The following is a 12,906-nucleotide window of genomic DNA, read 5'->3' as shown; positions in this document are numbered from 1 at the left end:
ACGCTCACCGCGACACCATCCACTCTCACCCCCCACACCATCCACGCCCACCCCAACCCCATCCACTCTCACCCCTACAACATCCACGCTCACCCCTACAACATCCACGCTCACTCCTGCAACATCCACGCTCACCCCTGCAACATCAACGCTCACCTCGCCAACATCCACACTCACCCCAACACCATCCACGCCGACCCCAACACCATCCACGCCCACCCCAACCCCATTCACTCTCACCCCTACAACATCCACGCTCACTCCTACACCATCCATGCTCACCTTTACAACCTCCACGCTCACCCCCTACACCATCTACGCTCACTCCTACATCATCCATGCTCACCTTTACAACGTTCATGCTCACCCCTACATCATCCACGCTCACCCCTACACCATCCACGTTTTCTCCTACACCACTCACGCTCACTCCTGCAACATCCACGCTCACCCCTACACCATCCACATTCACCCCTTCAACATCCACGCTCTCTCATACAAAATCCACGCTCACTCCTGCAACATCCACGCTCACCCCTACACCATCCACGCTCACCCCCATAATAGTCATGCTCACACCTACACCATTCACGCTCACCTCTACAACATCCACGCTCACCCCTACACCATCCACGCTCACCACTACACCATCCACGCTTTCCCCTATACCATCCACACATCTACACCGTCCATGCTCACTCATACAACATCCACTCTCACCCCCACACCATCCAGGCTCACCTTTACAACATCCACTCTCACCCCTACACCATCCACGCTCACCCCTACAACATCCACGCTCACTCCTGCAACATCCACTCTCACCCCTACACCATCCACGCTCACCCCTACAACATCCACGCTCACTCCTGCAACATCCACGCTCACCCCTACACCATCCACGCTCACCTCTGCAACATCCAGTCTCACCCTGACACCATCCACCCTCACCCCAACACCATCCACTCTCACCCCAACACCATCCACTCTCACCCCAACACCATCCACGCCACACCCAACCCCATCCACTCTCACCCCTACAACATCCACGCTCACTCCTACACCATCCACGCTCACCTTTACAACCTCCACGCTCACCTTTACAACCTCCACGCTCACCCCTGCAACATCTACGCTCACCTCGCCAACATCCACACTCACTCCTACAACATCCACGCTCACCTCTACACCATCCACGCTCACCCCTACACCATTCACTCTCACCCCTACAACATCCACGCTCACTCCTACACCATCCATGCTCACCTTTACAACCTCCACGCTCACCCCCTACACCATCTACGCTCACTCCTACATCATCCATGCTCACCTTTACAACGTTCATGCTCACCCCTACATCATCCACGCTCACCCCTACACCATCCACGTTTTCTCCTACACCACTCACGCTCACTCCTGCAACATCCACGCTCACCCCTACACCATCCACATTCACCCCTTCAACATCCACGCTCTCTCATACAAAATCCACGCTCACTCCTGCAACATCCACGCTCACCCCTACACCATCCACGCTCACCCCCACAATAGTCACGCTCACCCCTACACCATTCACGCTCACCTCTACAACATCCACGCTCACCCCTACACCATCCACGCTCACCACTACACCATCCACGCTTTCCCCTATACCATCCACACATCTACACCGTCCATGCTCACTCATACAACATCCACTCTCACCCCCACACCATCCAGGCTCACCTTTACAACATCCACTCTCACCCCTACACCATCCACGCTCACCCCTACAACATCCACGCTCACTCCTGCAACATCCACGCTCACCCCTACACCATCCACGCTCACCTCTGCAACATCCAGTCTCACCCTGACACCATCCACTCTCACCCCAACACCATCCACTCTCACCCCAACACCATCCACTCTCACCCCAACACCATCCACGCCACACCCAACCCCATCCACTCTCACCCCTACAACATCCACGCTCACTCCTACACCATCCACGCTCACCTTTACAACCTCCACGCTCACCTTTACAACCTCCACGCTCACCCCTGCAACATCTACGCTCACCTCGCCAACATCCACACTCACTCCTACAACATCCACGCTCACCTCTACACCATCCACGCTCACCCCTACACCATTCACTCTCACCCCTACAACATCCACGCTCACTCCTACACCATCCATGCTCACCTTTACAACCTCCACGCTCACCCCCTACACCATCTACGCTCACTCCTACATCATCCATGCTCACCTTTACAACGTTCATGCTCACCCCTACATCATCCACGCTCACCCCTACACCATCCACGTTTTCTCCTACACCACTCACGCTCACTCCTGCAACATCCACGCTCACCCCTACACCATCCACATTCACCCCTTCAACATCCACGCTCTCTCATACAAAATCCACGCTCACTCCTGCAACATCCACGCTCACCCCTACACCATCCACGCTCACCCCCACAATAGTCACGCTCACCCCTACACCATTCACGCTCACCTCTACAACATCCACGCTCACCCCTACACCATCCACGCTCACCACTACACCATCCACGCTTTCCCCTATACCATCCACACATCTACACCGTCCATGCTCACTCATACAACATCCACTCTCACCCCCACACCATCCAGGCTCACCTTTACAACATCCACTCTCACCCCTACACCATCCACGCTCACCCCTACAACATCCACGCTCACTCCTGCAACATCCACGCTCACCCCTACACCATCCACGCTCACCTCTGCAACATCCAGTCTCACCCTGACACCATCCACTCTCACCCCAACACCATCCACTCTCACCCCAACACCATCCACTCTCACCCCAACACCATCCACGCCACACCCAACCCCATCCACTCTCACCCCTACAACATCCACGCTCACTCCTACACCATCCACGCTCACCTTTACAACCTCCACGCTCACCTTTACAACCTCCACGCTCACCCCCTACACCATCTACGCTCACTCCTGCAACATCCACTCTCACCCCTACAACATCCACGCTCACCTCTACACCATCCACGCTCACCCCTACACCATCCACGCTCACTCCTACACCATCCACGCTCACACCTTCACCATCCAAGCTCACCCCTACACCATCCACGCTCACCGCGACACCATCCACTCTCACCCCCCACACCATCCACGCCCACCCCAACCCCATCCACTCTCACCCCTACAACATCCACGCTCACTCCTACACCATCCACGCTCACCTTTACAACCTCCACGCTCACCTTTACAACCTCCACGCTCACCCCCTACACCATCTACGCTCACTCCTGCAACATCCACTCTCACCCCTACAACATCCACGCTCACTCCTACACCAGCCACACTCACACCTTCACCATCCAAGCTCACCCCTACACCATGCACGCTCACCCCTACACCATCCACGCTCACCCCTACACCATCCACGCTCACTCCTACACCAGCCACGCTCACACCTTCACCATCCAAGCTCACCCCTACACCATGCACGCTCACCTCTACAACATCCACACTCACCCTTACACCATCCACCCTCACCCCGACAACATCCACGCTCACCCCTACAACATCCACGTTCACCCCTACAACGTCCACGCTCACCGCTACACTGTCCACGCTCACCTTTACAATGTCCACGCTCACTCCTACACCATCCACGCTCACACCTACACCATCCACGCTCACCCCTACACCAACCACGCTCACTCCTACACCATCCACGCTCACCCCTACACTGTCCACGCTCACCCCTACCACATCCACGCTCACCCCCACCACATCCACTCTCACCCCTACACCATCCACGATCACCACTACACCATCCATGCTTTCCCCTATACCATCCACACTCACCTCTACACCGTCCATGCTCACTCATACAACATCCACTCTCACCCCAACACCATCCACGCTCACCTTTACAATATCCACTCTCACCCCTACACCATCCACGCTCACCCCTACAACATTCACGCTCACTCCTGCAAAATCCACGCGCACCCCTGCAACATCAACGCTCACCTCGCCAACATCTACACTCACACCAACACCATCCACGCCCACCCCAACCCCATTCACTCTCACCCCTACAACATCCACGCTCACTCCTACACCATCCATGCTCACCTTTACAACCTCCACGCTCACCCCCTACACCATCTACGCTCACTCCTACACCATCCATGCTCACCTTTACAACCCTCATGCTCACCCCCTACACCATCTACGCTCACTCCCACATCATCCACGCTCACTCCTCCAACATCCACCCTCACCCTTACACCATCCACACTCACCCCTTCAACATCCACGCTCTCTCATACAAAATCCACGCTCACTCCTGCAACATCCACGCTCACCCCTACCACATCCACGCTCACCCCCACCACATCCACTCTCACCCCTACACCATCCACGCTCACCACTACACCATCCATGCTTTCCCCTATACCATCCACACTCACCTCTACACCGTGCATGCTCACTCATACAACATCCACTCTCACCGCTACACCATCCACTCTCACCTTTACAACATCCACTCTCACCCCTACACCATCCACGCTCACCCCTACAACATCCACGCTCACTCCTGCAACATCCACGCTCACCCCTGCAACATCAACGCTCACCTCGCCAACATCCACACTCACCCCAACACCATCCACGCCCACCCCAACACCATCCACGCCCACCCCAACCCCATTCACTCTCACCCCTACAACATCCACGCTCACTCCTACACCATCCATGCTCACCTTTACAACCTCCACGCTCACCCCCTACACCATCTACGCTTACTCCTACATCATCCATGCTCACCTTTACAACGTCCATGCTCACCCCTACATCATCCACGCTCACCCCTACACCATCCACGTTTTCTCCTACAACACTCACGCTCACTCCTGCAACATCCACGCTCACCCCTACACCATCCACACTCACCCCTTCAACATCCACGCTCTCTCATACAAAATCCACGCTCACTCCTGCAACATCCACGCTCACCCCTACACCATCCATGCTCACCCCTACAATAGTCACGCTCACCCCTACACCATTCACGCTCACCTCTACAACATCCACGCTCACCCCTACACCATCCACGCTCACCACTACACCATCCACGCTTTCCCCTATACCATCCACACATCTACACCGTCCATGCTCACTCATACAACATCCACTCTCACCCCCACACCATCCACGCTCACCTTTACAACATCCACTCTCACCCCTACACCATCCACGCTCACCCCTACAACATCCATGCTCACTCCTGCAACATCCACGCTCACCCCTACACCATCCACGCTCACCTCTCCAACATCCACTCTCACCCCGACACCATCCACTCTCACCCCAACACCATCCACTCTCACCCCAACACAATCCACTCTCACCCCAACACCATCCACGCCACACCCAACCCCATCCACTCTCACCCCTACAACATCCACGCTCACTCCTACACCATCCACGCTCACCTTTACAACCTCCACGCTCACCTTTACAACCTCCACGCTCACCCCCTACACCATCTACGCTCACTCCTGCAACATCCACTCTCACCCCTACAACATCCACGCTCACCCCTATACCATCGACGCTCACCCCTACACCATCCACGCTCACTCCTACACAATGCACGCTCACCTCTACAACATCCACACTCACCCCTACACCATCCACCCTCACCCCGACAACATCCACGCTCACCCCTACAACATCCACCCTCACCCCAACACCATCCACGCTCACCGCTACAACATCCACCCTCACTCCTACACCATCTACGCTCACTTCTACAACATCCACGCTCACCCCTACACCATCCACCCTCACCCCTACAACATCCACGCTCACCCCTACAACATCCACGTTCACCTCTACAACGTCCACGCTCACCGCTACACTGTCCACGCTCACCTTTACAATGTCCACGCTCACTCCTACACCATCCACGCTCACACCTACACCATCCACGCTCACCCCTATACCATCCACGCTCACCCCTACACCATCCACGCTCACCACTACACCATCCATGCTTTCCCCTATACCATCCACACTCACCTCTACACCGTCCATGCTCACTCATACAACATCCACTCTCACCCCAACACCATCCACGCTCACCATTACAACATCCACTCTCACCCCTACACCATCCACGCTCACCCCTACAACATCCACGCTCACTCCTGCAACATCCACGCTCACCCCTGCAACATCAACGCTCACCTCGCCAACATCCACACTCACCCCAACACCATCCAAAGCCCACCCCAACACCATCCACGCCCACCCCAACCCCATTCACTCTCACCCCTACAACATCCACGCTCACTCCTACATCATCCATGCTCACCTTTACAACGTCCATGCTCACCCCTACATCATCCACGCTCACCCCTACAACATCCACGCTCACTCCTGCAACATCCACGCGCACCCCTGCAACATCCACGCTCACCTCGCCAACATCTACACTCACCCCAACACCATCCACGCCCACCCCAACCCCATTCACTCTCACCCCTACAACATCCACGCTCACTCCTACACCATCCATGCTCACCTTTACAACCTTCACGCTCACCCCCTACACCATCTACGCTCACTCCTACACCATCCATGCTCACCTTTACAACCTCCACGCTCACCCCCTACACCATCTACGCTCACTCCTACATCATCCACGCTCACTCCTCCAACATCCACGCTCACCCCTACACTATCCACACTCACCCCTTCAACATCCACGCTCTCTCATACAAAATCCACCTCACTCCTGCAACATCCACGCTCACCCCTACAATAGCCACGCTCACCCCTACACCATCCACGCTCACCTCTACAACATCCACGCTCACCCCTACACCATCCACGCTCACCACTACACCATCCACGCTTTCCCCTATACCATCCACACTCACATCTACACTGTCCATGCTCACTCATACAACATCCACTCTCACCCCTACACCATCCACACTCACCCCTTCAACATCCACGCTCTCTCATGCAATATCCACGCTCACTCCTGCAACATCCACGCTCACCCCTACAATAGCCACGCTCACCCCTACACCATCCACGCTCACCTCTACAACATCCACGCTCACCCCTACACCATCCACGCTCACCACTACACCATCCACGCTTTCCCCTATACCATCCACACTCACATCTACACCGTCCATGCTCACTCATACAACATCCACTCTCACCCCTACACCATCCACGCTCACCTTTACAACATCCACTCTCACCCCTACACCATCGAAGCTCACCCCTACAACATCCACGCTCACTCCTGCAACATCCACGCTCACCCCTACACCATCCACGCTCACCTCTCCAACATCCATACTCACCCCGACACCATCCACTCTCACCCCGACACCATCCACTCTCACCCCAACACTATCCACGCCACACCCAACCCCATCCACTCTCACCCCTACAACACCCACGCTCACTCCTACACCATCCACGCTCACCTTTACAACCTCCACGCTCACCCCCTACACCATCTACGCTCACTCTTGCAACATCCACTCTCACCCCTACAACATCCACGCTCACCCCTATACCATCCACGCTCACCCCTACACCATCCACGCTCACTCCTACACCAGCCACGCTCACCTCTCCAACATCCACACTCACCCCAACACCATCCACGCCCACCCCAACCCCATTCACTCTCACCCCTACAACATCCACGCTCACTCCTACACCATCCATGCTCACCTTTACAACCCCCACGCTCACCCCCTACACCATCCACGCTCACCCCTACAATAGCCACGCTCACCCTTACACCATCCACGCTCACCTCTACAACATCCACGCTCACCCCTACACCATCCACGCTCACCACTACGCCATCCACGCTCACCACTACACCATCCACGCTCACCCCTACACCATCCACGCTCACCAATACACCATCCACGCTCATCCCTACAATAGCCACGCTCACCCTTACACCATCCACGCTCACCTCTACAACATCCACGCTCACCCCTACACCATCCACGCTCACCACTACGCCATCCACGCTCACCACTACACCATCCACGTTTACGCCTACAACACCCACGCTCACTCCGGCAACATCCACGCTCACCCCTACACCATCCACACTCACCCCTACAACATCCACGCTCACCCCTACAATAGCCACGCTCACCCTTACACCATCCACGCTCACCTCTACAACATCCACGCTCACCCCTACACCATCCACGCTCACCACTACGCCATCCACGCTTTCCCCTATACCATCCACACTCACATCTACAATGTCCATGCTCACTCATATAACATCCACTCTCACCCCTACACCATCCACGCTCACCCCTACAACATCCACGCTCACTCCTGCAACATTCACGCTCACTCCTACACCATCCACGCTCACCTCTCCAACATCCATACTCACCCCGACACCATCCACTCTCACCGCGACACCATCCACTCTCACCCCTACAACATCCACGCTCACTCCTACACCATCCACGCTCACCTTTACAACCTCCACGCTCACCTTTACAACCTCCACGCTCACCCCCTACACCATCTACGCTCACTCCTGCAACATCCACTCTCACCCCTACAACATCCACGCTCACCCCTACACCAGCCACGCTCACCCCTACACCATCCACGCTCACTCGTACACCAGCCACGATCACCTCTCCAACATCCATACTCACCCCGACACCATCCACTCTCACCGCGACACCATCCACTCTCACCCCCCACTCCATCCACGCCCCCTACTTGGGTGTCTGTATATACATCTGGGGTTATGTGTTTCCTCTCTCTCGTAAATTTAGCTCTTCTGTACCTGATGATGGCTGCTTGTGTTGCAACCGAAACGTCGTACGCTATTGTTATTTTATTATTTTTTATTTATACGTGACTTTACCGAAAAAAACAAAGAGTAATTCTTGCAGTCACGAAAGCTTCGAATCAAGTCTGAACCACCTCTAAGGGAGGTATTAGGTCTGTGTCTTTGTGTTGTCTCTGCTTGTGCATCTGCCTTTGTGTCTTGGCTTGGATTTGTGTCTCTGTGCTGTCTCTGCCTGTGTGTGGGCCTTGGTGTTTCCGAGTGTGTGCTGCCGTGCCCCCTTTGTTCCATGCATACCTCATGCTAATTTGTCCCATTGTCTCTCAGCCTCACCTTCTCTGCCTATTTAAGGCGACTTCACTGTGTGCGTGTCTGTGCTGGTTCACTCTACTTGGATGTCTATGTGTGTGTGTGCGCAGTCTGTATTTTAAATTTCATACTTAACTTGCAATTTAACAATCTTTGAAATAGCGTAATCAACCAGACTATGCGTTAATTGTGTTTTGACCGACCGTCTGTGTTGCTTTATATGGTTTCCAAATTATGCTAAACCCTGATTGTTTGGTATGCTTCTCTCTCTGTTGTACCCTGTTGTATCTGTATTAGTTCCCCCCTACTTGGGTGTCTGTATATACATCTGGGGTTATGTGTTTCCTCTCTCTCGTAAATTTAGCTCTTCTGTACCTGATGATGGCTGCTTGTGTTGCAACCGAAACGTCGTATGCTATTGTTATTTTATTATTTTTTATTTATACGTGACTTTACCGAAAAAAACAAAGAGTAATTCTTGCAGTCACGAAAGCTTCGAATCAAGTCATCCAGACTGTTTGATGCCACTCTTTTGGGGATCAACCAGGAGCACAGAATAAAGGTTTTATGAGCGATGACCTCCAAAAGTATAGTTGAATGTTGATTGTTTTATACATCTGAATGTGCGACAGGTCTTTGCAAGCATGGCCTACGACCATATCACCCTGAATGCGCCCGATCTCGTCTGATCTCGGAAACTAAGCAGGGTCGAGTCTGGTTAGTACTTGGATGGGAGACTGCCTGGGAATACCAGGTGTTGTAGGCTCTTGTTTACTTGGATCTGGATGGCTCGCTTTTTACACTTCGACTCATCCAGTGAGTGCCCCTGCCAATTTCACGTCGATATGGTGTACTGCATTGGGATCAATATTTTCTTGTAAAATAATGTTTGATGCCACTCTTTCGGGGCTCAACCAGGAGCTCAGAAACAGGTCCCTGCAGGGTGGGCTGGTAGGACAAGTCTCTGCGCTGTCTATTACTGATTTTATACACCCAACAGCACGAGATTTCACTTCGTTAAAGTATTGAAAGGGGACGGACGGACGTACGGACACATTAATCTATTGCAGGCTGGTACACTCAGTTTACAACTTCGTTCCTACCAGTATAAAGATTTTTTGAGCGATGACCTCCAGAAGTTATGTTGAATGTTGATTGTTTTATACATCTGAATGTGCGACAGGTCTTTCCAAGCATGGCCTACAACCATATCACCCTGAATGCGCCCGATCTCGTCTGATCTCGGAAGCTAAGCACGGTCGAGTCTGGTTAGTACTTGGATGGGAGACTGCCTGGGAATACCAGGTGTTGTAGGCTTTTGTATATTTGGATCTGGATGGGTCGCTTTTTACACTTCCACTCATCCAGTGAGTGCATCTGCCAATTTCACGTCGATATGGTGTACTGCATTGGGATCAATATTTTCTCGTAAAATACTGTTTGATGCCACTCTTTCGGGGCTAAACCAGGAGCTCAGAATAAACGTTTTCATGAGCGATGACCTCCAGTAGTATAGTTGAATGTTGATTGTTTTATACATATGAGTGTTCGACAGGTCTCTGCAAGCACGGCCTACGTCCATATCACCCTGAATGCGCCCGAACTCATCTGATCTCGGAAGCTAAGCAGGGTCGAGCCTGGTTAGTACTTGGATGCGAGACTGCCTGGGAATACCTGGTGTTGTAGGCTTTTGCATTGTTATATCTGGATGGGTCGCTTTTTACACTTCGACTCATCCAGACTGTTTGATGCCACTTATTCGGGGCTCAACCAGGAGCTCAGAATATACGTATTCATGAGCGATGATTTCCAGAAATATAGTTGAACTTTAATTGTTTTATACATCTGAATGTGTGACAGGTGTGTGCAAGCATGGCCTACGACCATATCACCCTGAATGCGCCCAATCTCGTCTGATCTCGGAAGCTAAGCAGGGTTGAGCATGGTGAGTACTTGGATGGCAGACTGCCTAGGAACACCAGGTGTTGTAGGATTTTGTATTTTTGGATCTGGATGGGTCGCTTTTTACACTTCGACTCATCCAGTGAGTGCACATGCCAATTTCACGTCGATATGGTGTACTGCATTGGGATCAATATTTTATCGTAAAATAATGTTTGATGCCACTCTTTCGGGGCTCAACCAGGAGCTCAGAATAAAGGTTTTATGAGCGATGACCTCCAGAAGTATAGTTGAATGTTGATTGTTTTATACATCTGAATGTGCAACAGGTCTTTCCAAGCATGGCCTACGACCATATCACCCTGAATGCGCCCGATCTCGTCTGATCTCGGAAGCTAAGCAGAGTCGAGCCTGGTTAGTACTTGGATGGGAGACTGCCTGGGAATACCAGGTATTGTAGGCTTTTGCATTGTTGTATCTGGATGGGTCGCTTTTTACACTTCGTCTCATCCAGTGAGTGCACCTGCCAATTTCACGTCGATATGGTGTACTGCATTGGGATCAATATTTTATTGTAAAATACTGTTTGATGCCACTCATTCGGGGCTAAACCAGGAGCTCAGAATAAACGTTTTCATGAGCGATGACGCCGACGTGTTCAGTGAGCACGATTCGGATGTGGGCCGGACTGACCTTGTTAAGCACCAAATTGACACCGGTGCCGCCCGACCAATTAAACTCCCCGCATACCGAGTGGGCGCGCCTGAACGGGCCCAGATTAAAGAGGCCATCGTGGAAATGCTCCGAGATAACATAATCCTACCCTCAGCGAGCCCCTGGTCTGCCCCGGTGGTACTGGTGATGAAAAAGGATGGGTCGACCCGATTTTGTGTTGATTACCGAAAGTTGAACGCAGTCACCCTCGGCGATGCCTTCCCCATCCCCCGCATCGATGACACCTTTGACAGCCTCGCGGTGCCGTGGTATTTTTCCACCCTCGATCTAGCATCCGGGTACTGGCAGGTGGATATGGCGGAGGAGGATCGGCCAAAGACTGCATTTACCAAACCGATGGGACTGTTTGAGTTTCGGATACTCCCGTTCGGACTCACTAATGTGCCTGCGACGTTCCAGTGGTTGATGGAGCTGGTGATGCGGGGCTTGCAGTGGGAACAGTGCCTAATTTACCTGGTTGACGTGATAGTGTTCAGTATATCTCTGTCTGAGGACTGGTCCAGGTTATGAGAGGTGTTCCAGTGACTGCGAGCAGCCCATCTCAAACTCAAGCCACGTAAGTGTTATGTTGCGCAGCACGAGGTGGGGTACCTTGGACACCGAATCAGCGAGGCAGGGTTGCGCACCGATCCGGAGAAGGTACGCGCCATAGTGGAATGGCCATGGCCAAGGAACCTGACGGAGATCAGGTCATTCTTGGGGCACGCCACCTATTATCGTCGATTTGTAAAGGGATTCAGCGAGATTGCACGCCCCCTCACCCAACTCACTTCCCCTAAGAACCCTTATCAGTGGACGGAGGCCGCCTGACGGCCTTCACCACCCTCAAAGACCACCTCACCCATACCCCCACCCTGGCTTTCCCGGATTTTTCCACCGATTTGATTTTGGACACCGACGCCTGCAGCTATGAGCTGGGCACGGTGTTGTCACAGGTGCAGGATGGGATGGAACGGGCCATCGCATACGCCAGCTGGACCCTGAGCAGGGCCGAGCTGAACTATTGCGTGACCCGTCAGGAACTGTACGCCGTGATCTTCACATGTAAACAGTTCTGGCCGTATTTGTATGGCAGAAAA

General features: G+C 53.2%; 4 non-coding genes and 1 pseudogene across 4 annotated transcripts; all 5 read left to right on the top strand.

The window, feature by feature from the left end:
* The first annotated feature begins 9,837 nt into the window (after positions 1–9,837).
* LOC142926417 (5S ribosomal RNA) lies at positions 9,838–9,956 on the top strand. Its single transcript, XR_012943342.1, has one exon. It is a non-coding gene; the product is annotated as a 5S ribosomal RNA (ribosomal RNA).
* A 432-nt stretch (positions 9,957–10,388) lies between these two features.
* Positions 10,389–10,507, top strand: LOC142926261 (5S ribosomal RNA). The gene has a single exon (XR_012943186.1). It is a non-coding gene; the product is annotated as a 5S ribosomal RNA (ribosomal RNA).
* Positions 10,508–10,760: 253 nt separating this feature from the next.
* LOC142927133 (5S ribosomal RNA) lies at positions 10,761–10,879 on the top strand. Its single transcript, XR_012944058.1, has one exon. It is a non-coding gene; the product is annotated as a 5S ribosomal RNA (ribosomal RNA).
* A 186-nt stretch (positions 10,880–11,065) lies between these two features.
* On the top strand, positions 11,066–11,184 carry LOC142928439 (5S ribosomal RNA; annotated as a pseudogene).
* A 252-nt stretch (positions 11,185–11,436) lies between these two features.
* LOC142925981 (5S ribosomal RNA) lies at positions 11,437–11,555 on the top strand. The gene has a single exon (XR_012942905.1). It is a non-coding gene; the product is annotated as a 5S ribosomal RNA (ribosomal RNA).
* The last annotated feature ends 1,351 nt before the right edge of the window (positions 11,556–12,906 follow it).

This window comes from Petromyzon marinus, chromosome 23 (assembly GCF_048934315.1).
Source record: "Petromyzon marinus isolate PM22_M1 ecotype Great Lakes invasive population chromosome 23, UKy_Petmar_22M1.pri1.0, whole genome shotgun sequence".
Classification (NCBI taxonomy): domain Eukaryota; kingdom Metazoa; phylum Chordata; class Hyperoartia; order Petromyzontiformes; family Petromyzontidae; genus Petromyzon; species Petromyzon marinus.
This window is presented reverse-complemented; position numbering and strand designations above follow the sequence as displayed.